Below are 27,991 nucleotides of genomic sequence, written 5' to 3' on the forward strand. Positions count from 1 at the left end.
AAATAAAGAGCTGAAATTTAAGTAAATAAGTGCACTAAGGAAGACAACTCTTACATTTTTTAAAGTTTCATTTTTAACAGTTTCCTGGGGATTTGAATCAATTTTAATTAAATTTGAATATTAATTTTTAAATCTTTTCTTTTGTAACAGCACTGTAAGTTTCAAATTAAAAAAATAGGAAATTAAGTATTAAAACTAAGCTCCTGCTGCTGGACAGGAGCAAATGTGTATCAAGTACTAGGACTAGGATTGTTAACTTCTTTAAGAAAATTCCCCCCCCCCCTCCACCCCCCACCAAACCCTCACACCCCTTTTCCATATCAGTCATACAAAATCTATAGCTTTGCATTTGTTCCCCAAATTTAATTAATAAGATACTTTTTTTACCAGAAGTAAAGAAACAGATCACTTCAATTTGTTGCTTTTCTTTTAATTGCACTTCAGGTTTCTAAAAAGAATGGAAATTTATTATGAGCCTTTACTGCTTGAACAGGTCAAATTTCAGCTGGACAGACAATACATAAAAACACACTTTTCAACCAGAAGCAGTAAGGAAAACTGTTACTTAATTTGTCAGTTTTATTTTAATTGAATTTCAGATTCCAAAACCTTTGCAAATTTGTATTAGCTTTCAATGTTTTCTTAAACAGGTCAAAGCTATATTAAACTAGACAGAAAAAGAACACTTTTTGTCCAGAAGCAGTAAGGAAACAGATCACTAACTTTTTTTTTTTTTTAATTTACACTTCAGGTTATTCAAAACACAAATAAGAAGCTGAGACCTACATAATATAGCCACTCAAAAGTATATTTCATGATATGTTTTGTGAACTTCGCCAATAGGGATTGTTTAATTAAATTTTCATTACTTATATGGGAGGTTACTCTGGTTGCCTTAAATGAGAAGCTGTAAAATCAGATTTTAAGTGCACTAAGGAAGACAACTCTTACATTTTTTTAAGACTTAGTTTGAACCCAATTTTTTGGGGCAATTTATAGAAAAGTTATAGCTAATTGAAAGATTTTAAACAGTATGTATCCATTCAATTTAAGATAACTTATATTTAAATATTCAGTTCTATTTATTCTTCTAATTGCAATTTCATGTTTTCAAAAAGTTAAATATTCTGTTCTATTTATTCTTTTAATTGCAATTTAATTTTTTCAAATTCTAAAATTCAGGAAATTAAGAACGAGTTCAGTTGTTTTTCTTAAACAAGTCAAGGCTAATTTGATACGTGACATGACAAAATCATCCTAATTGTGTTTTTTTTTAATCAGGTTATCAAGTAGCAGGTTGTAACCCCCCCTTTTATTTCCTATATCAGTCCCCAACTGAAATAGTCAATGGCTTTCCAAACTACATTTACCAGAAATTATCAATGTACTGAATTCATCTGTCACATTTCCCAAAATATATTTTAACAGGAGGAATATTGAAACAGATTCATATTTATCTTGATGATCAGAGAGGAGTGTACAACTGATTTTTGAATTATTTAATCAATTACAAGAAAGCTGAAATGAATTGAAATTTGTTATTTCTTGCAGATTTACCAAAAAAACCAAGTCCCAGTGAGTAACATGTCTAATCGTACAATGGTGTTGATTTTAGGGCATAGTTTTATTCATCGTTTGTCTTATAAAATTACAAACACATGGGATAGGATACTTGTCCAGAACCTCAATTTGAGGGAGGCAGGTGTGAGAACACATTTTTTAGGTTTTGGGGGTGGTAACATTGATACTCTACTGAAAGATAAAAAGGGTAGCATTCGTGACGAATGCCTGGAATTTCCTCCAGATATTGTAGTTTTGCAAATAGGTGGCAATGACCTAGACAACAAGCCTTTTGATATGCATGTTTATGTAAGGAAAGTGGTTTCCTTTATAAATATTTTGCAGCAGACATATGGAGTTAAAAAGGTAGTTGTATGTGAAATATTTGGTAGGAGGAGTTTGTCACTGCCAACCCAGGTTTACCACTATGGCAAACAATACATAGACCAGTATTTATATTTGGAATTTAAAGACAACCCTACAGTCAACTTTTGGTTCCATGGATCCTGCCTTGTAGCTCAGGACAAGTTGTTCATATGGGATGGAACGCACCTTAATTTAGAAGGAACTCGAAGATTTTTTAAAAGTCTTCGAGGTGCTGTACTGAATGCTATGAAGTAAATGTTGAAAATTTAGAATTTTAAAGCCACACACATTTTCAGTACAGCATCTACAATAAATATAATACTGACGATCTTCAACAATGATCCAATCAGATATGATTAAAAAATTTAAGAAAAAAAGTATGGTACCACAAATACTTAAAATTGTTAGTCAATGGTTTTAAAATATTTGAAAAGCCAGCTGAAGGACGCCTCCGGGTGCGGGAATTTCTCGCTACATTGAAGACCTGTTGGTGACCTTCTGCTGTTTTTTTTTGTTTTTTTGGTCGGGTTGTTGTCTCTTTGACACATTCCCCATTTCCATTCTCAATTTTAATAAATAACATGAAAAAAGGCATCTGAATCATAAACAAATATTTTTTTTGGTGTTTTTGCAAGCCTAGGTCATTGCCATCTATCAAATAGGAAACATGGCATTATTTTATAGAATCTAATCCTCCAAATTTTGGTATATAGATATTCTTTTTGCATTCTCTTCTTGGACAGTAGTCTATAAGTTTGGCTTATGTTGGTATATATATACATACTTTCTTGCAGTCTCTTCATGGACCATCAATAAGTTAGGTTGATATTGGTATAAATAGAGACACTATTTACATTTGTAATTCTTAATAGTTCCAATTTTTTTGTTTTGTTATCACATTCACAAGCTGATGAAAAAACATGGACAAAAAGTAAACCCAGTTAGCTTGTTTATCTGTTTCAAATTATTTCAGTGTAAAACCTAAGCAGTAGTGATACAATTGCATACGCTTATTTCTATGGGGTAAAAATTCTCTGAGGGGTTTAGGTATATTATATGTCCATGTTGTTATTTTTTTTCATTGCTTAAAACTATTTCACTTTTTTCTGTGATATAATTGCTCTGGTATTGAGGATGAATTAGGTGCTCATTGGCAAGCAGTTGCTGTTAATATTGTTTTACCCAGTAAATTAAATAAGATGTAAGGAGTTCATAGAGTTGGAGGATTTGAATCTAAAAAATTATTTTGTGGATCCTATGTGAACATTTTATTCTTTAAAGTTTTGAAATGGAATAGAACTTGGGTAAATTGCCAATGGTAAGATTTAATGATTCATACAAATGCAATTTGGTGGTATAAATTAATGAGATAACAAACCAATAGCAAACCCATTTTAAAAATTAGGCTTTCAGTTGTTTATTGAATAGCTGCATAATTGTACAATGGTGTTGGTCATTATAATTTGGTATATAACTTAACTACAAAGCAATGTTTTTCTGTTACCTGGAAATAAGTGTTATTCAAATTTGTCTATATTTTTTTCTAGTATTCCTGAAGATTTTTTAGCCAATACAGTATGACTGGTTTAATGAGATAAAACCATATAGTTCCTAAAGGACTATAACTATTTTCTATTTCCCTTAAGTGTTTAAAGGTCAATGCAATATGATGATTCTGTTATACTTTTTCAGCATTTTGCTCATTGCTAAATGAAATAAATAAAGAGATGTGGTATGGGTGAAAATGAGACATCTCCCCATCCAAGTCACAATGTAAAGTTAGCAATTTATATAGGTCAAATTACAGTCCTAACAGTTAGAACATTGTTGCATTATTATTAAAAAACTGGGTGGAAAAAATATTTGAAAACCTAATGATTAAGCCAAGAGTGTTATATACATGTGTTCTGAAAGTTTAACCATCTTGAAAATATAAATATGATAAAGATATAAAACAACTTGCAGACACAATTTCTTTGGGGCTGGAAAGCAATTTTATACTTATATGTATTGATTTATTCATTCATTTACTGTGAATGTTACTACATTTAAGATTATTCTATTGTATCTGATGATATGCATATTTTTTTAACCAAACTTGTAACAGTGAACTTATAAATCTGAATGAAATTGATTTATGGCTTAATCAGTTAAAAGGGAAACATTTTGATTAAATTTAGGGTATTTGGTAAGCAGTTGTATAGTCATTTATAAATCTCATTTCCAAGAGTTTTTTGGGCCTCTTCTTGGTTGTTAAGTTTAAAGTCATTAATTAGTATTGAAATAAGATGTGATTGCTAGTGAGACTATCCATCCATGTCAGTTTTAAGGGAACCAGTAATTGTCACTTGTTTCATATTTGTTATGAAGTTGTATAAGCATTTTTTCCTTTAATTTTATAAGAAGTCTATGATATTTGGTATGTCTTTTACATGGAGGATTTTGAAGTTATATCTTTAGTCATGGTTAATTGATTTTGAAAGTTTTGCATAGCTTATATGGTTGTCATACAACTTTACAAATTTAAGACATACATGTATCTCTGTGTCAAACAGTTTATTAAATACTTAGTCCCCTTCACAAACACCATTCAGATAGAACTACTATCCACTTTACAACTAAGATTTGTAATAAATATATATATAACATGCTTCAATGTTTATTCAACTTTACAAATTTATTATTGGTATGCAGTTGAATATAAGTTAAACCAACTAGTACTAAAAAAAAGTATACATAGTATATAAAGGATTTAATAATTTTTTATTTCAAAACTTCACTTTTATTCTTGAGATGAATTTGATAAGTCTGATGATATTGAACCAAACAGGCATCATAAAACGTTGTCCATAGGGTTGGACACTGACGTTTATGGTGATGTCAGCCATTGGTTTAATAAATTTTTATATAAAAAATCATACTTTTTGGTAAGACGATTGTTCATTAACTGCTAATGATACAGATGAGTTTAGTTGATAACATGCATGAAGTAAATTGATGTTCCATGTGGTCATTCATTTGTATATTTTACTTATTGTAGCTATGAAATATAATGAAAACTGTGTAAAGCAACAATTGATCTCGTCCTAGGTCCTACCACACACATATGGCATTAGATAGAGTTCACTGACTGACATATACTGTCCAATATCATAAAGTATATCAATTCCAATCAAGTTCTTCCTGGAAATAAATTTTGAGCAACTGCACACAGGGGCAAATCCAGCCATTTCAAAAAGGGGAGGTTTCCAAACCAGGCCAAAGAGGGGGGGTCCAACTGTATGTCCCCATTCAAATGCATTGATCAACCAAAAAAAAGGGGGTGTTCTTATTTTGTCAATAAATGTGAATGTTCTGAAAAATAAATGTCACATAAACTGGATTTTTTTTTTTCATACTTTCTCCTGATAGAAAATGATTAGAATGGGTTCTAAAACATTTAAAAATATTTATAAATATTAAAATTTATTGTAACATAATTGACATGATGGGGATGGGGCTCTAGTAAATTTACACCATTACAAGTAGGTTGCAAGGTCTATATCTTTTTAAGGTCATGGGTCACAGCTCCATTTAAATGTAGGTCACTATGTTTTCCATGTCATAGGTTGCATTTTGTCATATTGTACATTTGCACCTTTACAATTGTATTTGATATCAAGATTCCATGTTGAAGATATCAGATTTCATGTTGTATGTATGTTAAGTTGTGTGGTAAAATGGCTTGCCTATTTGCAACGCTAAGTTCACAGGGCGAGATAATTGAATGCTATTAAGGTCATCACATAATACTTGCTGGCTTTTTACTTATTAATTCACTTTTGTTGTTTTTATATTTATTATTAATTATTTATTATAGTTTTATTTATTTAATATGATTTATATTATTTTGGTTTCATTTCCTTTATTTATATTTTTACTTATTTACAACATTATCTTTTGTTTTATAGTACAATAAAACTGGTCACATACCATTTCATGGTTAATTATAAAACTTACAATTATGAAATTTCAGATTACCAAGCATTTGTAAGTTTCCCTCTTTTTGAGGTTGGTTATATTATGCTGATTTAATAGTAGGTGGAGGTGATACTAATATTTCTTTTTTTTTAATGTTATGTAGCCTTACAGTTCATTATAATGCTTTCTTTAAAAAAAAAAGGTAAAATTTCAAAGTTTACTTCTAATTTATTTCTTTTAAAAAAGAATGAAAAGTATAATTTTAAAAAGACACAATCAGTTAAAATCTATAGAGTCCTATTAGAAAAGAACCAAAATAGCAAGACCAACTTTTTTTCAAAGAACTGGTTAACTTTAAAAGGTAACCTTTTTATAGATAAATTAGCTCAGACTTCTCTTTAAAATAATTTCTTAACATAAGGTTAACCTAATTTCAATAATTGGTGGGTAAAGTGTAAAAATACTGTCAGGTTGAATGTAAGTATGTTTACATTGTTTGTAGGTTGTTTTGTTTATTGTTTGTTTATTGTTTATAAATAGTTTGCAAATACCCCTTTCTGGCTTTGCTGGTTGTTATGTTTTAAATATGTTAAAGCCAGGAGTAGAACTCTGTGTACTGCTAAACACAGCAATCATGTTTCTATTCTAAAAATGGGATGTAAATCTTCAACATGAAATTCAGAATATATTTGTTGATAAATTATTAAATGAAAATTGTATTTTTTTCTTAATCAAAATCTTTAAATCCTTATTAATAAATGTCTTTATTTGGTTTAAAAATAATGTTTTTATACATACCGGTTATATACATTTTTTAAACTGTTAGGAACCAAACTTGTGAATAGTAGGTATTTTTTCCATTTTTCTTTGTCTTGTTTCAAAGTATAAAATAAAAGACTTTGTGTCCCCAAATTACTTATTTCAGTTAAAAGGGTCCGAAATAAATGATAAATAATTTGTTTGCATTCAAAATTATATAGATTTTAATACTATTCATATTATTTTGGCATTTTCTAAATTTATTCCTGTAAGTACTTTAATAATAAATTAATTTCTATTCATTTGAATTTTAGTTAAGTTTTTTAACTATTGAAATGTATTGTATTTCCTTTTTTGATTTATTTAAAATTGTGATTCAGCTGTGAAACCAATAATCAAAAACAAATCTTCATTTTTCAAATGTATTTTTTTTCTTTTGATAATTGAATAAGGGTTTTTAAATTATTAATAAAGGGGTAATGAACACGAGTTCTGCTCATAATTCAGTTCAAAGGTAATGATTATTTTATATTGAAAAAATTTAACATAAAATTTACAAAATGCACTTCTGTAGATAGCCTACCAGATATAATCTAGTAACTTCAATTTATTTCATCTGGATTTTTTTTAATGAAGATGAAGATTAATATACTTTTTAAATTATTTTTTTATTGTTTAATTGTTCTTTGAACTGGATTGCTAGAGGGCCTCTAGATATTGTTAGAACAGTATGGACAAAAATATATTTCTGTGGTCTCATTTTTTGTTAAAAAGAAATAAATATTAAAACATTTTGTTTCTGTCATTGGCAATATTTACAAACAATTATTTACCTAAAATATGTGGTTTAATATGTCTCTGATTAATTTAATTATCAACTATGAGCTGTTCTTTTCTTCAGAAATTAGGGATGACATTTTTTATGGCAGCTGAATAACTGAAATGAAACCATGAAATATTTTTCAATACATTCTTACAATTATCAGGAGTGTATCCACCAATAAAACCGGTGGACGTGTTATATTCAAATACTCAGTCTCTGGAGACCACTATTTACTTTTTTTTTTTAAATAACAGAGGATGGGCAAAACTGATCTATTAATCTCCTTACAGTTGCAGGACAGGACACTGACAGGCAGACCTGGTATTTAACAAATTTACCGTTTTTTTCAATGCTAATTTTAGGAACTGAAACTCACATTTTTAATAATCTCAAATTTGTGCTTAGTAACACTGCTTTACAAATCAATAATAAGGGGCAAACATTTGTTCAGTCATAATATGATCACCGTCGTGTTGTTGTTGTTTAGGGATCGAGTTATTCCCCTTTGAACGTCCCATTTTTCGACTTGTTGAATCGTCACACAGCTGGTTTACCTACCGAGTTTTTCTATCAGTGAGCTTTTCTTCAACAAAATATTAATAGTTATCATCTCATCTATAGGAATATACGTTACTATTTGGTGTGTCATTTCAATCTTAATATATTTATTTTCAAGTGTCACTTCCGCGGCCCGTATTTTCATCTTTCACCATCTAATTTGCAATGAAATATTGTTCAGCCGTTTAATAACAACGTAGTGAAAGTCTGGATCATGCCGCATCTAACCGTATACTTGGTTACGAATGAGAAAAAGGTTAAATGTATTTACGCAGCCTTTTTCGGGACGTCATGGCCGTTTTTAAAAAATGCCATTTTTTGAATCGAAAATCCGCTATTTTTTTTTCAAAAGAAAATAATAAACAGAAACGAAAAATATGGTTGTTAACATTTCATGTTCGGTGTCATTTGTTCTCTTTTGGAAAACTGTCTCATTGGGATCACACTTTCTTTCGGTCATCCTTCTTTCTAATTTTTATTGACGGAAGATACTAATATGATACGCAAAACTGATACAAAAAAGACGGGAGATACCAAAGAATAATCAAAACTCACATGTCAAAACTCATAAGTCAAAGAGACATGATATACCATAGAAATAAATAATTAAGAAAAAGATTTGGTGTCTTTAAACTATGATAACCCCATCACAATCGTTGTGTGTGTGTCCCAAGTCTGGAACCTGCACTTTGTGACAAATGTCGGACCTGCTGGATGAAAAATAAAGTCCTGAATGAACCTGTGTACATATATAGTTAATTCAACATAGCTTATAAAACATTTGCATTTTCATTCAAGAAGAGTCAAAAGCAACTTAAATTGTGATAAAAATATTTAATTTTAACGATAATCCAATTAAAAGATTAAAGTGAAATGTTTATTTAGATTATTGATCCAATTATCACTTAATATCAATACAAGGTGTAAATTACAACTGGCACACGTTATGTAAATAAAAATTCCAATGGACGAACACACGGCTTTAAATTACATATTTGGTTCATGGGGTAGCAATACTATTATTTTTATTTTATAAATAAAACAGTTTAAGATATATAAATTAACGCAGTATAAGCAAGTTGAATTAGTTTGAATAATTTCACCGGGCAATCTTCTTTTTCTCTTTAGGTTTAGGATTCATCATCAACAAGGTATTTTGTATTCAAATATGTTCCTGTATAAATATAAAGTCATTCTTTCTCTTCAATGGACACTTGTCTAAAATTAAAACAAATAGAAAAGACAATGCTGTGCGAGTTTAAATACATCTACCCCTATGATCCTGTTATTCATGTCTTTTATTTCCCCGACAAGGTCCGAATTTTGTAGCTCAACCATTATATTTTCGATAAAATTCTTTATCATTTTAATGATAAATTATACCTTTCCTATAACAAAATTCATACTTCAAGGAGATTGATTGAAAACAGTTAAAGATTTTGAATAAATTTGACCACAGTCTTTTCAAGCAAATTTATGTTATTTAATTTTCCGTTCAGGTCCGAGTTTTCACACCCCAACGATATTTTTCATATCTTTTTTTTTTATTTTATCTTTATACTGAATTTTTAGTTTCACAAAATCTAAAGTTGAAAGATAACCATTCAATATTAAAAAAGTTATTGAAGTTAGAACTAGTCCGAACATAGATTTTCAGGTCCCTTCAGGTCTTTTAATTTCTCCCTTCAGGTCCAACTTTTGGCATCAAAATTTTGTTTTTAATTCAAAAAATTTAAATTTCAATGAAATGTGGATATTGACAACTAATAAAATTCCAACTTGACGAAATTCCATTCAATAATAAAAAAGTTATTGCAATTTGAATAATTTTAGTTGTATATTTTCAGGTCTTTTCAGGTCTTTTCAGGTCTTTTCAGGTCCACTTTCAGGTCTTTAGTGTAACCCAACTTTGTCGCATTTTCGACGCCATTATGAGAATTGCTTCCCGGCTGTGAAGAATTCTTCTTTCTATTACTGTTTCAAGTGATCATGTCAAAGCAAATAGATACAGTTATATGGTAATACATGTTTTCATCAGTACCTTAAACCTGTAACCTGCCCAATTATATCCTTAATTAGAATTTCTAAGTGAAAACAAAAAAGGGGGAGCACAGACCAAAATAAGAAATTTGTAATTTTTTATTTATGTTCAGTATCAGTTCCAGCAGTGGATAGCTTGATTTGCACTTTTAAAAAAATGAAGGGGTCCTTATGTTAGAAATATTTGTAGAAAGGGGATGTAAACTAAATGATTATTTGGAAAAATATATTAGTACTTTGGAAAAAAATATGCCCAGGTTCTTGAAATTTTATCAATGGATGTGTCAAAAAAAATTGAAAAGATTTCAACAACTAATGATTTATGGTTTTAGAAAAATAATTAATAATTAATTAAATACATATTACAGATGGTGCAATAATAATCATTCATTTTGGTTAGGACAAATAAAAATATATGGGGTGAGTTTTCAGTTACCCTATACTTTTTAGTCTTAAAATTACTAATTGCCTACCCTACAGATTTTTCTGTCATTTTTCATTAAGCACCGTTAAAGTAAGAATGTTGTTCTTATAGACCCAATGTAAAAAAGGCTTTAAAAATTCTCTTCATGTAACTTTCTTTTTTTAGATGTAACTGAATGCACACATAAATTTTATTTTGCCTTATTTCATTAGTTCATGAAGTCTAATCAAATTTATATTTATGTCTGTTAAATCTTGAAATGATGGATCATTCCTGTTAGTGTATTCTTTAATTTTTTCACACATCAAACTTTATTTGTATAAAAACAATGGCTATTATGTAATAATTACTTGCTTACTGTTGTCTGGAAATTGCTTTCAGATATACTTTTGACTGTTCTGTAATATTTGCAGGTATTTTTTTTTATTCTAGCCCCCACTCCTTATTCTCCATTCTGTAAACCCCACCCACATCTGAGTGGATATGTACTTATGTACTTTCACCTTACCTACTTTTGCTTTTTTATTGACAAATAACCTTAGGTTATGAATTTGCAAGTTAGTCATTTCATCTTATGGAAAAAAAACATACTTTGAATCAAATAAATTAAGGATACCTCTTGTTTGCATATAAACAGAATTTCATTTTTTTTATAAACTATTTCTATATATTAATAATAAGGAAGCAATAGTAAAAATATTTGATCTTCTACCCACCTACCCTATTATTTGGTATGTAGCAGTAAACTCAATTTTTGGTCTAGATACTTGGCAGTTTTTAGCAGTTTCTTTTGACATACCACCACATGCATGAATGCTTGGTCATAACATAAACAGATATATTGTAGTGTGCTTGCTCGTCAACAATTTTAAATATTGTAGGACGACTGTCTTCCATAATAATCTGTAATAGACTAGTGATAAGAAGATGGGCCTGTCCATGATCATTCAAAACTTTTTAACTAATCACCAGATTAGATTTTTATTGGGTATTCTGTTTACTAGTTTAAATTACCAGTTTATAAATATAATTAACAGCTGCAAGTATACAAGATATCTTTCGGGTAAACTCAACTCAAACCAATGTATTAGATTAAATAATCTGCCTTTTGACCACAATTGTAGCTTAGTTCTCGTATGAAGCATGCATGCAACAATTCTTGTGAACTATACAAATAGTCAAAACATACAATATTTCTGCGACCGTGTTAGAAGACCAAACCTTTGAATTACTTACCAGATTATATTTATTCACCAAGATATAAAGCATAATATAAATAAAATGTTGACATATATGTCTATGACCATGTATGCAGAATGACTTTCATAAAGTATCACACCATTCATGTAACAATATATGGTGTACACTACAAATCAAGGGTTGACCTATCAGTGGCAGATCTAGAACTTTTCATAAGGGGGGGGGGGGGGCGCTGACTGACCTAAGGGGGAGCCCGCTCCAGTCATGCTTCAGTGATTCCCTATATAATCAACCAAATTTTTCCCACGAAAGGGGGGGGCCCCCTGGATCCGCCTATGCCTATGACCTTGTATATAGACCAACTTTTTAATTATGAGGCTTTCTATACCAATATCAAAATAGAATAAGATTTGAAAGCCTATAAATATAAATAGCACCACTGGTATAAGAGTCAATGCAAATTATCTACATGTCTCTCATTAATAGCATACCACAAAAATAATCTTGAGAGTATAATCTGTAAGTTTTTTAAACCAAAACCAATATGAATCTCCTGCAACTCTGTTACAAGCAAGATTTAGAAAAGGCCACTATTGAAAATGGACCAAATCTTAAATTCTGTAGTCTCAACACTGAAAATGGTCAACAGACAGACTGACCACTGCAATAACCAGAGAACCTGTTTCAATTCAAATAGAGGACACATTTAATTGAATTATTAATCTCTGTATGGAATAAGCTTATATGCAAAGGGTCTGTAAGCAGAAAAAAAATGAAATACATATCTATCCATGTTTATGTAAGTTTCCTTTCTACATTCAAGTTTGATTGTCCCTTTCAAGTCGGTTTTACCTTTCTTTTATCATTATAAAATTATGTACTTAATATCAATTGAAAACTGCATGAAACTGAAAAAAATAACTCTATTTTCATCATGTTGGTTGATGGCGTCATGGGGTATAATTTTAACAGAAACTTAACTCTGTGGTGAAGGCTGAAGGCTGTACTTTGACCTATAATTATCAACTTTTTATATATTGTGACTTTGATGGAGCGTTGTCTCATTGGCACTCATACCACATCTTCTTATTTATACGATTAGATGTTCTAAATACGATTCTGATCAGTCTATATAGAAGGGAAGATTTTTAAAGCAACTTATGTGGATAGCAATATGTCAGTCAAAATGGTTGTCTGTTTTCAATTACAAACTACACTACAATTACACTACAGTGGAAGGAAATTACAGTAGCAGTTAAATTAAGGGTTACCAGCAATCAAACAATAAGTAATTGATGGATGGATGGATGGATGGTTGTTTAAAGTCCAGTGGCAAGTCAGATGCATATTCAGGATGAGAACATGATAATGATTAATGAATATTAACCCTGCTTTGTACTCGACCGACACACTGACCTGGATTTTTAACATGCTAGCTCACAAGGTAACAGTTCGCAGGAATATATGTCACTTACCCAGACACATTATTCTGACTGAACAGTCCGGGCCGAACAGTCTTTGCTCTAACTCCTTATTGCCGCGTGCTTGGCGAAGAAGCAGCAAATACCAATTTTCAAGTCTTTGGTTTGACCCCGCCGAGGGTGGAACCCACAACCTACCGCACTCGAGGCGACCACACTAACCATTACATCACCGAGGCGGTGTAAAGAATTGAATATAAATCTTCTCATTCTAAAGGTCAAATACAAAAGCTTGAAATGAAATTGGAAGCAATTTTTTTTTATTTAGAATATCAATAAACTGCATGTCCCACTTGTTTCTATAGATGTCCCAGTGTTCATGTGATGAAATATTGAAACGTCTCACTGAAATAATAAGAAAACTATATATTGTCAAATGAATAATTAGAAAAAAAATTGTAAAACTGTTTGCTTTTATCATTTAAAACTATAACAGCTACGTATGATGAATAATGCAGATCCGGAAATTTATAATTAATTTACTGTGTGGACACAGACATGCATGGATAGTATCCAGCATTCAAGACCAATACTGGTCTGGACCTGCGTCACTGCATATATTTGCTCTACAGAAAATCTAAAACAATTCCTTCAATAGAAACCAAAAAATTTTGTCTAAAAATTTTCCTTGTACAATAAGTGGCTAAATTTCAAACTTTCGGCAAACAGGAAGTGGCTGCACCACAGATCTTTAAATTTCTTACACCCTACAACTCAACATAGTCAAGCTCTGTTCCAAATATAAAATCATTCCCTTTCATAGAAGCCAAGAAAACTTTGACGAAAAATTTTCCTTGTACATTGAGTAGCTAAATTTCAAACTATCGGCAAACAGGAAGTGGCTGCACCGCAAATCTTAAAATTGCTTACACACTACAACTCAACATGATCAAGCTCTGGACCAAATATAAAATCATTCCCTTTCATAGAAGCCAAGAAAACTTTGACGAAAAATTTTCCTTGTACACTGAGTAGCTAAATTTCAAACTATCAGCAAACAGGAAGTGGCTGCATCGCAGATCTAAAAATTGCTTACACTTTACAACTCAACATGATCAAGCTCTGGACCAAATATAAAATCATTCCCTTTCATAGAAGCCAAGAAATCTTTGACTAAAGTTGATATGCAAGTCTTTCGGACGGACGGAATGACGGACGGAGTCGAGCGGTTACTAGACCTGCTTTCACCGTTGGTGACGCAGGTAAAAAAAACACCCCTTTTAATCCAAATAATTACATTACAGTACTAGTATATTTCAACATATAAATCTGTTATTTTGATTGGCTAACAACAATCTCACATCATTCTTCATAGCACAATGATATGTAACACCCATGATAGCACATGCTTTATATGTACAGGTAAATATATACAAAAAAATGATAGAGATTGTTTTTTCCTTCATCCTAGCAAAAATATGTAATTATAAGAATTGAATGGTCTTTGAGCAATATAATAGGCTTGTCAAACCGTTGATCGTGCACGCAATCTAAGAATGGCTTCATACAAAATGTATAGCTTTGTCATCATGTCTCAATTGTTTTTTTTTAATGTTTTTATCACTATTTTTTTTTTAAAGGTGACTTTTTCAATAAAAGTTTGATGAAAGTATTCAAATATAAATAAGATGTGGTATGCGTGCCAATGAGACACTTCTCCATCCAAATCACAATGTATAAAAAGTTAACATGCAAAAAAATACATGAACAAGATCACTTTTATCTAGTTAAATTGTTACCTATTGCTTTAAACTATTTTTTTCAGCCAAGGATGTTTCCATTTATCTTCCAGAATATGACATGATTCTTCCATGTTCAGTCTTCTTTGCTTTACATCCTCTATTTGTCTGTTTTTTTCTCTTTCAATTTCTGACATTTTCACACTATACTCTTCCCTAAAATTAATGAGTTCATAGTCCCAAGCACTTTTACTGGTTTTTAGAGAAGTTTCATAGCTTGGTCTTTTTTCACGAAGAGCAGACTGAAGCTCATTGACTCTTTATTTCTTTATTTTGTTTTAATTCATTCATTAAATCATTCTGATTTGCCATTTCTTTCTTCAGTATGGATTCTATATTAGCAAGCTTTTGTTTGTAATCTGCTCCCATCTTTTCTTTGTCCTCATTCATTTCTTCAGTCAATGTCTGTATTTCAGTCTGTCTTTGAGTCAGTATATTTTCCAGGTAATTTAGTAGCCCAGCTCAAAATCTAGGGGCCATGTGCGACTGGGCCTTTTGCTAGATTTTATCCCTGTTTTCCATTCTACTAATAATGATTCCAATGTCAGCTCTTGAAGGTGTGATAGACATGTTTGTTTGGACAGAACATTCCATTCTTGAAATGCTTGAACTTTTTTGCTGCTGTTGGTGGTGTTGCTATGGAAAGAATCAATAAATGTCCAGTGCTCCTGTGCTCCTGTAATGAAATAAACAAATATTTCACTGAAATAATAAAAGTACTACAATGTATTGACTGTAAAATGCAATTCTTAATGATGTAAAACTTAATGTCCTGAAAGTTGGACGTGTGTACCTTACAATCATTCCAAACGACAAATATAAAAGATCTATTCTTATTAGCTTATTATTCATTGTTATTATTACCATAGAAATGGCAAAAAACTCGAAAATTTTCAAAATTCTCCAAATTTTATGAAACTTTATAGACAGTTGATTTAGCATATAAAGATATGTTTTTTGACTTTTGGAAATTTCAAAATGGCTGCCGTTGTCATGGAAACGGCCAGATGGCCTGGCAATGGGGGAACGGGGTGACATCTGCTATTGCTCGCAATGGCAAGTCTAGTTCTTATTGTATCTGGAATATTGACTTTACCACGAAAAAATCATTTATTGGTCATCAGTTTTTCCTGTTTTGTATGTGTTGGTTTTCCTTTTAAATTGTTTTACACTGGCAATGCCTTGGCCATTATAGCTTGCTCTTTGGAGTGAGTCAATACCTGTGTCATAAATTACATAACTATTACATTGTCTTATTGGCACTTATATCAAATATCATTTTGTCTTATGCTCTAGATTTTTTTTTGCCTAACTAATATTTCGATTTGAGTCACTGATAAGTGTTGATTACACAAAACAGGTGTCTGGTTAACATTAAAAGCCTGGTACGTTTGATATTATTTAAAACATTGAATTTATTGACTAAACATTAAACAGTCAGGGGTACTACTTAAACAAGTGATTTCAGGATCACCTATTAAAGTGATTGCGCTATTGAAAAATGAAAAATGTTTATAAAATTAGAAACACTTTTTAAAATCACTTGCATAAGTGATTTGAGATGTAAACATTAAATCACTTATTATAAAGGCAACAGTAGTATACCGCTGTTCAAAACTCATAAATCCATGGACAAAAAACAAAATCGGGATAACAAACTAAAACCGAGGGAAACGCATTAAATATAAGAGGAGAACAACGACATAACACTAAAATGTAACACATATAGACAAAATCCCACGAGAATAACAAATATAACATATATATATAACATCAAAACCAAATACATGAATTTGGGATAGACAAGTACCGTGACACGTCTTATCGCAATGTGAATTTACACTCAAAAATATAACATTTTCTCAATAATTTACCCACAATCTAGATTTACATAGGGTTAAAAAAACTATTCTATTGAAAATACAACTGAATACATGCAAAAATGCTCTTTTGCTAAATTATTTTGTCAGTTTTTAAAATTTATTTGGATTATGCTTAAACTGGGATAATTTGTAGATACGGTCAAAACCTTGAAGTAAATCATACTAATTATAAAGAAAACAAAGCAGATTACATAAATGTGTTGACCTTTATGTTATTGGTAGAGTAGTAAACTCTAGAAATATAGTATATAGAAGACAGAAATAGTCCCAAGGGTTCTTTTAAAAGCTTCAGCGCACTAACTTGCTGCCCAAGCGCACTGATAAAATTGATATATCAAGATAAAGAGATAATTGATCTATGTAGACAAATTTCAGAAAAAATTGCCATTTCATGGAAAATTAGTGAAATCAGCATTTGAAGATCAAAGAAAACACCAAAATCACTTAAATAGGTGATTACTGAAATTTGAAAATCACTGAAATAAGCGATAATGAAATCACTTGTTTGAGTCATACCCCTGACTGTTAAATCTGGGGCATTTTTGATTTTCTATTTTAGTTACTGATTAATATATATATATACTTAACTGAAAAAAAATCCAGTTAACATCCTGTGTTCTTGTGATGAAAATATTTCACTTCTTCCTGTAATAGTTAGTTATGAAAATAATTATGTTATACATATTTTATAGTTTTTGGATAGTTTTTCAGTGTACTGTAAATGATACCAAGGTTTTTGTTGACATCCCTGGACGTTGTCTTGTGAGGTTGTCCATGGGTTTTCAAACAATACTGATTTTTATAGTTCGTTCGTATGTTGTACTGTTACCACTGTCTCAAGTTAGGGGAGGGTTAGGATGCCGCTAACATGGTTAAGCCGCCACATTATGTATGTTTGTGCCTGTCCCAAGTTAGGAGGCTGTAATTCGTTGTTGAGTTACATATTTGTTTTTTGTTAATTTTTTTGTAAATTAATCAGGCCATTATTTTTTGTGTCATTTGGTCTCTGGTGAAGAGTTGTCTCATTGGCAATCACACCACATCCTCTTTTTTATACATACATAAATTTGCAGTGACATCACAACTTATAACTGACCAATCAATGATTAGCATTTTTGCTCGGGCATTTTAGTTATGTAAACAATGTTGAGAGATGAAACTAATAGGAATCCTCTAGACTTTTCATAGACTTCAATGCAAATGAATTTAATTGATATGTATCGACACCAGTTAAATATCACAATTTTACTCTTTTAATGTTGTTAAAGACACTATATAATATCTCCATTTTGATTTTTTTCATACTACATGTACTATATCCATCGGTTAAAAAATAATCAGCAATAAAAATATTCAGTCATTACCTTCAAATAGAGGAAAAATCTAGAGGATTCCTATTGGCATCACCACCTGAAAAATTGAAATGCCAGGATGTCCGGATTTATGTATACGTTATATTTAAATTTTAATATTCTAACTTCAGGCATACTGAATTCGGACCCAAAAAAATAAAAAAAATAAAAAAGTCTGGGATGACATAATGATGGAGAAGGAGACATTAGCCTGACTCAAATATGTGAAGATTTAGATTTACCTGTATATAGGAAAAGATCCAATCCTTGACAATGACAATTACAAGGACTTTCACGAATTGCTGCAAACGTAAAAATAACATTACATGGACAATTTTAAGAATGAATGTTTAAAGATGGTTTTTGTCCAGCTATAATTTTGTTGCAATGGAGATTCAGGATGAATTGCATGGACGAAACGACACAAAGATGTGAAAGCTGATGATGGACAAGAATCGATTTAAATAAATTTTAATGAGGGAGAGCAGCAAGGACACATGTCAGAAGAAATAGAATCTTGTCAACGGGGAATCAGAAGATTAAAGCTGATGATGAGTTTACAGCTTTTGCTGAAAAGGCTCTTTTCAGAGCCAAAAAGATATTTCAAAAAGAATTCAAATTGTTGTGACATCATAAAACTATGGTATAATTGTGGTCAAGGTCGCTTTTAAATAGAACAATTGCTAAAAATAAACCATGGTATAACTAAATAATATCATAGTTTGCTATGGTATAATCTTAAGAAAATGGGATTTGCTCATTGTTGAAGGCTATACGGTGACCTATATTTGGTAATTTCTGTGTCATTTGGTCTCTTGTGAAGAGTTGTCTCATTAGCAATCACACCACATCATCTTTTTTATATTCATGTTGTCTTTGGTATTCATGGTATAAAATCAAGTTCTATCAACAAATATAAAAGAAAAAAATCCCCAAAAGAAGTTGAAAATGACCTCAAACCTTTGATTTGATTTTATAGAACTATAATTTACTGCTTGGTTTTGATTGATATTGTGTAATAAAGAATCAAATAAAAAAAAATATGGCTTAACATACCTTCCTCTCATCACTCATTTTAATCTGTAATGTCCAAAAATGTGGCAACTGCAAGTCCCAGTTTTCTTGTGATGAAATATCCAAACATTTTGCTGAACTTAATGTGGCAATGGCAAGTCCCAGTTTTCTTGTGATGAAATATCCAAACATTTTGATGAACTTAATGTGGCAATGGCAAGTCCCAGTTTTCTTGTGATGAAATATCCAAACATTTTGCTGAACTTAATGTGGCAGTGGCAAGTCCCAGTTTTCTTGTGATGAAATATCCAAACATTTTGCTGAACTTGATGTGGCAATGGCAAGTCCCAGTTTTCTTGTGATGAAATATCCAAACATTTTGCTGAACTTGATGTGGCAGTGGCAAGTCCCAGTTTTCTTGTGATGAAATATCCAAACATTTTGCTGAACTTGATGTGGCAGTGGCAAGTCCTAGTTTTTTTTGTGATGAAATATCCAAACATTTTGATGAACTTAATGTGACAATGGCAAGTTCCAGTTTTCTTGTGATGAAATATCCAAACATTTTGATGAATTTAATGTGGCAATGGCATGTCCCAGTTTTCTTGTGATGAAATAACCAAACATTTTGCTGAATTTAACATGGTTGCAATGGCATACATGTCCCAGTTTTCTTGTGATGAAATATCCAAACATTTTGCTGAATTTTATGTGGCAATGGCATGTCCCGCTTTTCTTGTGATGAAATAACCAAACATTTTGCTGAATTTTATGTGGCAATGTCATGTCCCAGTTTTCTTGTGATGAAACTATTTTATATCCTCCTGTAATAGTTACATATAAATTGTGAAATTAATAATGTTTCATATTCAAAATATTAACAGGCAGACTGCAAAACTTAATAATCATGAATTCAACCTAATATATTCTCTTCTCCACATCACCCCCCCCCCCCCCCAACCCTGGTTGTGGCTTGTTGTTGTGTCCATATTTGTTTTTTCGTTCATTTTTTTTACATTAATTAGGCCTTGTTTTCTGGGTTGAATTGTTTTACATTTGTCATTTTAGTGCCTTTTATAGCTTATTCTGCAGTATGGGCTTTACTCATTGTTGAAGGCAGTACAGTGACCTGTAGTTGTTTAACTTCTGTGTCATTTGGTCTCTTGTGAAGATTTGTATCATTGGCAATCACACAACTTCTTTTTTTTATATTCATGTTTTCTTTGGTTATACATCAGGTTCTATTATTAGTGGGGAAATCTCAAAAAGAAGTTGAAATTAACCTCAAATAACAAAATTATGTGGCTTAATAAAACACACCTTTCTACTAACTTCCTTTTTCCTTGTCCCAGAATGTGGCAACTGCATGTCCCAGATTCTTGTGATGAAATAACCAAACATTTTGCTGAATAAAATGATCAAGTGCATAGGCCTGTCCCAGTTTTTTGTGATGAAATAACCAAACATTTTGCTGAATTGAATGTACCAAGGTGAAAAGCTTGTCCCAGTTTTCTCGTGATGAAATAACCAAACATTTTGCTGAATTAAATGATCAAGTGCATAGGCCTGTCCCAGTTTTTTGTGATGAAATAACCAAACATTTTGCTGAATTGAATGTACCAAGTTGAAAAGGCTTGTCCCAGTTTTCTTGTGATGAAATAACGAAACAATTTGCTGAATTGAATGTACCAAGTTGAAAAGGCTTGTCCCATTTTTTTCGTGATGAAATAACCAAACATTTTGCTGAATTGAATGTACCAAGTTGAAAAGGCTTGTCCCATTTTTTTCGTGATGAAATAACCAAACATTTTGCTGAATTGAATGTTCCAGTGGCAAAGGTTCGTCCCAGTTTCTTGTGATGAAATAACCAAACATTTTGCTGAAATGAATGTTCCAGTGGCAAAGGTTCGTCCCAGTGTTCTTGTGATGAAATAACCAAACATTTCGCTGAATATACCAAGTGGCAAATGGATATCCTACTTTTCCTGTAATGAAAGAACTAAATGTCTTGCTGAAACAGATGACTTACTCCTAAGTATATTGGCAAATGCATAAATGTCCTACTTTTGCTGTGATGAAATAACTAAATGTGTTGCTGAAACAGATGACACACTCCTAAGTATATTGGCAAATGCATAGATGTCCTACTTTTGCTGTGATGAAATAACTAAATGTCTTGCTGAAACAGACGACTTACTCCTAAGTATATTGGCAAATGCATAGATGTCCTACTTTTGCTGTGATGAAATAACTAAATGTCTTGCTGAAACAGATGACTTACTCCTAAGTATATTGGCAAATGCATAGATGTCCTACTTTTGCTGTGATGAAATAGCCAAATGTCTTGCTGAACCAGATTAATGAATACATGTCCCACTTTTGCTGTGATGAAATAACCAAACGTCTTACTGAACCAGATTAATGCATACATGACCCCATTTTGCTGTGATGAAATAACCAAACGTCTTGCTGAACCAGATAAATGTATACATGTCCCAGTTTTGCTGTGATGAAATAACCAAATGTCTTGCTGAACCAGATTAATGTATACATGTCCCAGTTTTGCTGTGAGGAAATAACCAAACATCTTGCTGAACCAGATTAATGCATACATGTCCCAGTTTTACTGTGATGAAACAACCAAACGTCTTGCTGAACCAGATTAATGCATACATGTCCCCGTTTTGCTGTGATGAAATAACCAAACGTCTTGCTGAACCAGATTAATGCATACATGTCCCAGTTTTGCTGTGATGAAATAACCAAACGTCTTGCTGAAACAGTTCAACGCATACATGGATGACTTTTGCTGTGATGAAATAACCAAACGTTTTGCTGAAACAGTTTAATGCATACACGGATGACTTTTGCTGTGATGAAATAACCAAACGTTTTGCTGAAACAGTTTAACGCATACATGGATGACTTTTGCTGTGATGAAATAACCAAACGTTTTGCTGAAACAGTTTAAGCATACATGGATGACTTTTGCTGTGATGAAATAACCAAACGTTTTGCTGAAACAGTTTAACGCATACATGGATGACTTTTGCTGTGATGAAATAACCAAACGTTTTGCTGAAACAGTTTAACGCATACATGGATGACTTTTGCTGTGATGAAATAACCAAACATTTTGCTGAAACAGTTTAACGCATACATGGATGACTTTTGCTGTGATGAAATAACCAAATGTTTCGCTGAAACAGTTTAATGCATACGCAGATGACTTTTGCTGTGATGAAATAACCAAACGTCTTGCTGAAACAGTTTAATGCATACATGGATGACTTTTGCTGTGATGAAATAACCAAACGTTTTGCTGAAACAGTTTAATGCATACATGGATGACTTTTGCTGTGATGAAATAACCAAACGTTTTGCTGAAACAGTTTAATGCATACATAGATGACTCTTGCTGTGATGAAATAACTAAATGTCTTGCTGAAACAGTTAAATGCATACATGGATGACTTTTGCTGTGATGAAATAACTAAATGTCTTGCTGAAACAGTTAAATGCATACATGGATGACTTTTGCTGTGATGAAATAACCAAACATCTTGCTGAAAGTTAAATGCATACATGGCTGACTTTTGCTGTGATGAAATAACCAAACATTTCACTGATTGCGATTTCTTTTGGCACATGAATGGTTCTGTAAACGTGCGATTGACTCAAAACATATCTTGCTGCAATGTTCCATTTGATTTGTGATGAAATAACCAAACATTTCACTGAATTGAATAATTTTCTATGCAATGTTCCATTTGATTTGTGATGAAATAATGAAGCATTTCACTGAATTGATAAATTTTCCATATATATGTATGTATATGAAAATTGACATCATATTATATTTTTTTTAAATTAAAGTCTAGATTAATCAAGTGGATTTTCCTCTACCACGACCTTTTCCCTTTCCTTTACCTTTTCTGCTGCAATTAGGACAGAACCAATTATTCTGGTCTTTCTTCAAAAATTTCTCTGTTCCTTTGATATTTACACATTTGTAATGGAACCAGCAGTTGCATTTGTCACATGCAATACTTTCAAATTGCATTTCTGCTGGTTCCCAATCGCATTCCAACATACATAAGGAACAAATATATATTTCACTTTCAGACCATTCATGTGCAAAGTTTTTCTTTTTTGAAAGAGATAAGTGTTCATCATCTTTACTACATTTATTCTTCCTTTTAGGACTAACAACCTTCGAAGAAGAAGGGGTTTGCCTATCGCCCAAGGCTTGTATTTTTGTCCTTAATGCCTGTTTTTTTTTCCTTGGAATGGTTCTTTTGAAATATTTTAAAGAATCAACAAAAGAAATTCTAATAAAATGTTCAGTTACATCCCGATATAATTCCATAATAAGTGTTAAAAATAGTTCATCTTCAATTTTACCATCATCCTGAATATCAAATAATGAAATCCATTTGCCAATTAGTACATCATCATTATCAACAGCATTCCTACAATGGTTATGCAAGTCTTCCAAATATAAATGCATTTGTTTCAGACTTAATTTATGTTGTAATACACTATGTAAAGACAGGAAAAAGTTAAATACACTGTCATTTGGTATTGTTAAACCCCTCGATGGTCCTTGCTTAAAATCAATTTCAACCATACTTTCATCATTGTCAGCAACATCTAATTCACTAATGCGAAACTGCTTCAGCAAACACTGTTTTTTATAGTCCATCCTCATAGCCAGCTTGCTTTTTTTGGTGCTCTGACCCATTTTTCTTAATACAGACTCTTTTAAACGTTTAGTAATTTTTTGGACACAGGCTCCAGTCAAATACCTAATTTTGCTTTTTCCTGCTGAGGACAATTCTTCCTCTATGCTTGTTTCAGCCTCAATGTCAGTTATCTGTTTAGCAGTTACAGCTTTAGCTTTTTTTTCTATTTCTTTATTCATTAACCAAAATACTATTTTGGTGGACAATTTATTCTGATATTTATTTATATTGTTCACTTTAAATAGTTTCTGAATAGACAATATATGTTTATCAGATAACACAAATTCATTCAACTTGGTGTATGCATTAATCCAATTATCAGAATTATCCAATTTCGCACTAACAATGGCATCAACATTATAATATAGATAATTCACATGGTCTTTCAAAGGTAATGATACGAAGAAATCAGGAGATATATCCGACATAAATGGCGCAGATTTATTTTCTGTTTGAAATTCAAAAATATCCCATGGTGAAGCTAAAACTGGCAGTTCATCCATGTCCATACAAATATAAGTATCATCTGGATCCTGATCAGTTGGGTCATCTGGCGGGGGACATTCGACAGATGGCATAACAAATGTATCCTTACAACAGGATAAATCATCTAAAAAATCATTAAAAACTCTGTCATAAAATTCATAAACAATATCTGGATGTTTCTTATTAGCAGCTGAACTGTTATAATTAACCAGCCTTAAACCGTCAATGCTGACTGCACGCCCAACTGCAACACCCATCTGTCCTGGAGCAAAAAATGAAAAAGAATCAACTTCCACATTTTGCAGTGTCTGTCCTTGTGCTCTATGTACAGTAAGTGCAAATGCCAATATTACAGGAAACTGTTTCCTGCTAGCCAAATTCTTCTGTTGTTTCAGATCAAAAACATCAAAGGAAGCTCTTTCAAGAGTAACTAACTTTCCATTAAAGTTGATAATAGGAAGAATATCCTTTGCCACATGGTGTACAACTCCCTGCATGCCATTACAAAGTCCCTGAGTAATATTTTTGACTAAAATGACTTTGGCACCTTTCTTCAACAGTAGGCTTTTGGGAGCCACACAGTCTCTCAAAATACGTACATTCCCTTCATCTTCAGCCTTGTAAACCACCAAGTCTTCATCTATTTCTTCCAACATTTCATGATTAATAAACTGAGCATCAAAATTGGTTCCAAATAATTTTGTGACTTCATGATTTGGTACATTCAATGGACGATCCAGTTGTTTTAGGAAAGAAACAGTTTGTTCATCTGGCATTCCATCACAAAGCTGGTTTACTGCTTTAATGAGCATAACCTCATGCTGCCTGACAACCTGAAAAAAAAGTGAATCAAATACTTTAAGTGGCTAATGTTTTACAAGAAGTGTGAAGCAGCTACCAATTCAGAAATTGTTTGAATTTCTAAGATTTTAAATTAACTAAAATTTTGCATGATTTTTTTTAATAGTCGTTTTTGGCTTTGAACTAGCTGTCAGTAACTGCGAGTACTTTCAGATCAGTACTAATAGTCATTCTGTTGTTGGGATGTTTAAGTGCTGAGCCACTCTGTTTTTGTTAGATGTATTTCTATCCATCTGATGAGTTGAGCCTTTTTCAACTGATTTTTATAGTTCGTTCCTATATGTTGTACTGTTACACCACTGTCCAAGGTTAGGGGGAGGGTTAGGATCTGGCTAACATGTTTAACCCCGCCACATTATTTAAGTATGTGCCTGTCCCAAGTCAGGAGCCTGTAATTCAATGGTTGTCGTTTGTTGCTGTGTTACATATTTGTTTTTCGTTCTTTTATTTATACATTAATTTGGCCGTTAGTTTTCTTGTTTGAATTGTTTTACATTTGTTATTTCGGGGCCTTTTAAAGCTGACTATGCGGTATTGGCTTTGCTCATTGTTGAAGGGGGTACGGTGACCTATAGTCGTTAATTTCTTTGTCATTTAATTTGGTCTCTTGTTTAGAGTTGTCTCATTGGCAATTACACCAAATCTTTTTTTTTATATAGACATCAAAGAGATAGAAGCCATCACTGTGGGCCCCGCTGTAAATAACAAGACATTATCTTTACCATATGACATTTGAATCTCAACTGTTAACTAAGCTTTTGACTTTGATCTTTTTACATATAAAAGGACACACCCTCTGATGTCAATTGATATACATGTCAAGTAAGAACTTTGAAATCATAATGTTTTTTAAGATATAGAGCCGACACAATCTTTTCAATAGACCATGGCCATGGGGTTCTATACTGAAACCTAAGTTTTTTACCTAGAACTTTGACCTACAAAATTTTGAAATGATAATGGTTCTCAAGATATAGAGCAGACACAGTTTGTTACAGACGGACAGACTGTTCATATATATGTCGACCTGCCACTAGACAGGGCCCTAATTATATACTACTTTGAAGGACAAATAAAAGCTTTTACAATATACTAATTTTTTCCTTGTTTAAATATACAGTTTTCCATGGGTACAAGATTTATTTCAATCAAGTAATAGATACTCAAGATATCATCAGGAAATCAATGACCAAGGAATAAATAGGCATAGCAATAAATGTTTGCTCCCTATATTTTATGAGTCTTGTCCTCAGTCATGCTAATGTATCAAATTTGTGCCTCTTGCACTATCATATGTTCAGTGGACCTTGAAATTGGGTTAAGAACTATAATTTGGCATTAAAATGGAAATATCATATCATAGGGAACATGTGTACTGAGTTTCAAGTTGATTGGACTTCAACTTCATCAAAAACTACCCTGACCGGTCATGGGACAGACAGACCAGAAAACATAATGCCCCTCTACTATCGTAGGTGGGGCATAATTAAAATAGCATACACAATAACCTGAATAAAAGGGAGAAAAATCTGATCCAAAAATGTGTACCGGTATATATACTTGATAGGGTTTTAGCATGAATTGAACATATTTTACCTCTATTAAATTGATGTGATGAGGAAATGACAAATTGAATTTATCACTTTCAAAGCAGTATGCACCGTGATCATCATATCGGCGATTTGGTACTGGTGGCAACTGTTTAAAATCACCACATCCTATCACCTGTGGGAAAAAACATGAATTACATTTTCTATGATCTTGGTGATATATAAATCAATAATTTATGCGACAAAAATTTCATGGGACGGACTGAGTGATGGACAGACATTTGTAAAAAAGTACACCCCCTTTTTTAAAGTGGGAGTATAATAAACCTAAATTGCTGCCCTTTATAGCTTACTATTCAATATGAACTAATGTTCCGTGTTGAAGGCTGTACTTTGACCTATAATTGTTGAACTTTTTATACATTGTGACTTGGATAGAGTTATCTCATTGACACTCATATCACATGTTATCATTTGTAATTATTTGGTTTCTATGTTATGAAGACACAGATAGAATTTTTATATTAATATAAATAATTATGAATTTAATTGCACAAATCCATTTTAAATCATGCATGAAAGACCATAATTCTTTAACTCATATAGAACAAGACAATTAAGAAAAATCATAGTGAGCTGAACATCTAAATAGTGGTATATATTTGTATCTATTGTTTGGCTGATGTTCTTAAAAAGTTAAATGTCCTTAATTTAGCTACTTTATTCTGAAAAATTAAAAAAATATATACATGTATAATTGTTTGCTTTGTGCATAGCTGATGTACCTTTGTCAGTCATTTCATACACATTATCAAACACATTATAATAGCAAATAATACCTATATACCACCAAAAATTTTGGTATTCTTTTTGACATGCCTGCACACAAATTCAACCATTTCAAACACTTTTAATGACAGCATTGATATTTCATCAATTATCAGTGTATCAGCTTCTTCAATTCTCTTCTTGGCATTAGAAAACTGGTCATCATTGTCAAATAATTCTGCCAACTTTTCATATGTATGACGACCATCAAGTATCCCGGCCCAATGGTGCAAAGTAGTTGCACCATGGCCAATCTGCAGACTTGCCATTCCAGTAGTTGCAGTAACTGCCACATTAAGATTTAATTTTAACGATTGCACAATTTTTCTATAAAGAAAATATTACAATTAGTTCGGAAATAT

The 27,991-nt window shown here is 31.8% G+C and overlaps 2 long non-coding RNA genes across 2 annotated transcripts in view; one reads left to right on the top strand and one right to left on the bottom strand.

The window, feature by feature from the left end:
• The first annotated feature begins 9,930 nt into the window (after positions 1-9,930).
• LOC143054561 (uncharacterized) overlaps positions 9,931-27,991 on the top strand; it is a 37,799-nt gene continuing 19,738 nt past the window's right edge. Inside the window, exon 1 of the long non-coding RNA XR_012971732.1 lies at positions 9,931-10,044. This is a non-coding gene — a long non-coding RNA (uncharacterized LOC143054561). The remainder of the gene's footprint in view (positions 10,045-27,991) is intronic.
• Positions 14,921-27,970, bottom strand: LOC143054560 (uncharacterized). Its single transcript, XR_012971731.1, has 7 exons — positions 27,641-27,970; positions 26,848-26,976; positions 20,480-25,223; positions 19,202-19,983; positions 18,388-18,447; positions 17,382-17,438; positions 14,921-15,586 (listed from the first exon to the last, which is right to left on the bottom strand). It is a non-coding gene; the product is annotated as an uncharacterized LOC143054560 (long non-coding RNA).

Source organism: Mytilus galloprovincialis, chromosome 12 (assembly GCF_965363235.1).
Source record: "Mytilus galloprovincialis chromosome 12, xbMytGall1.hap1.1, whole genome shotgun sequence".
In the NCBI taxonomy this organism is placed as follows: domain Eukaryota; kingdom Metazoa; phylum Mollusca; class Bivalvia; order Mytilida; family Mytilidae; genus Mytilus; species Mytilus galloprovincialis.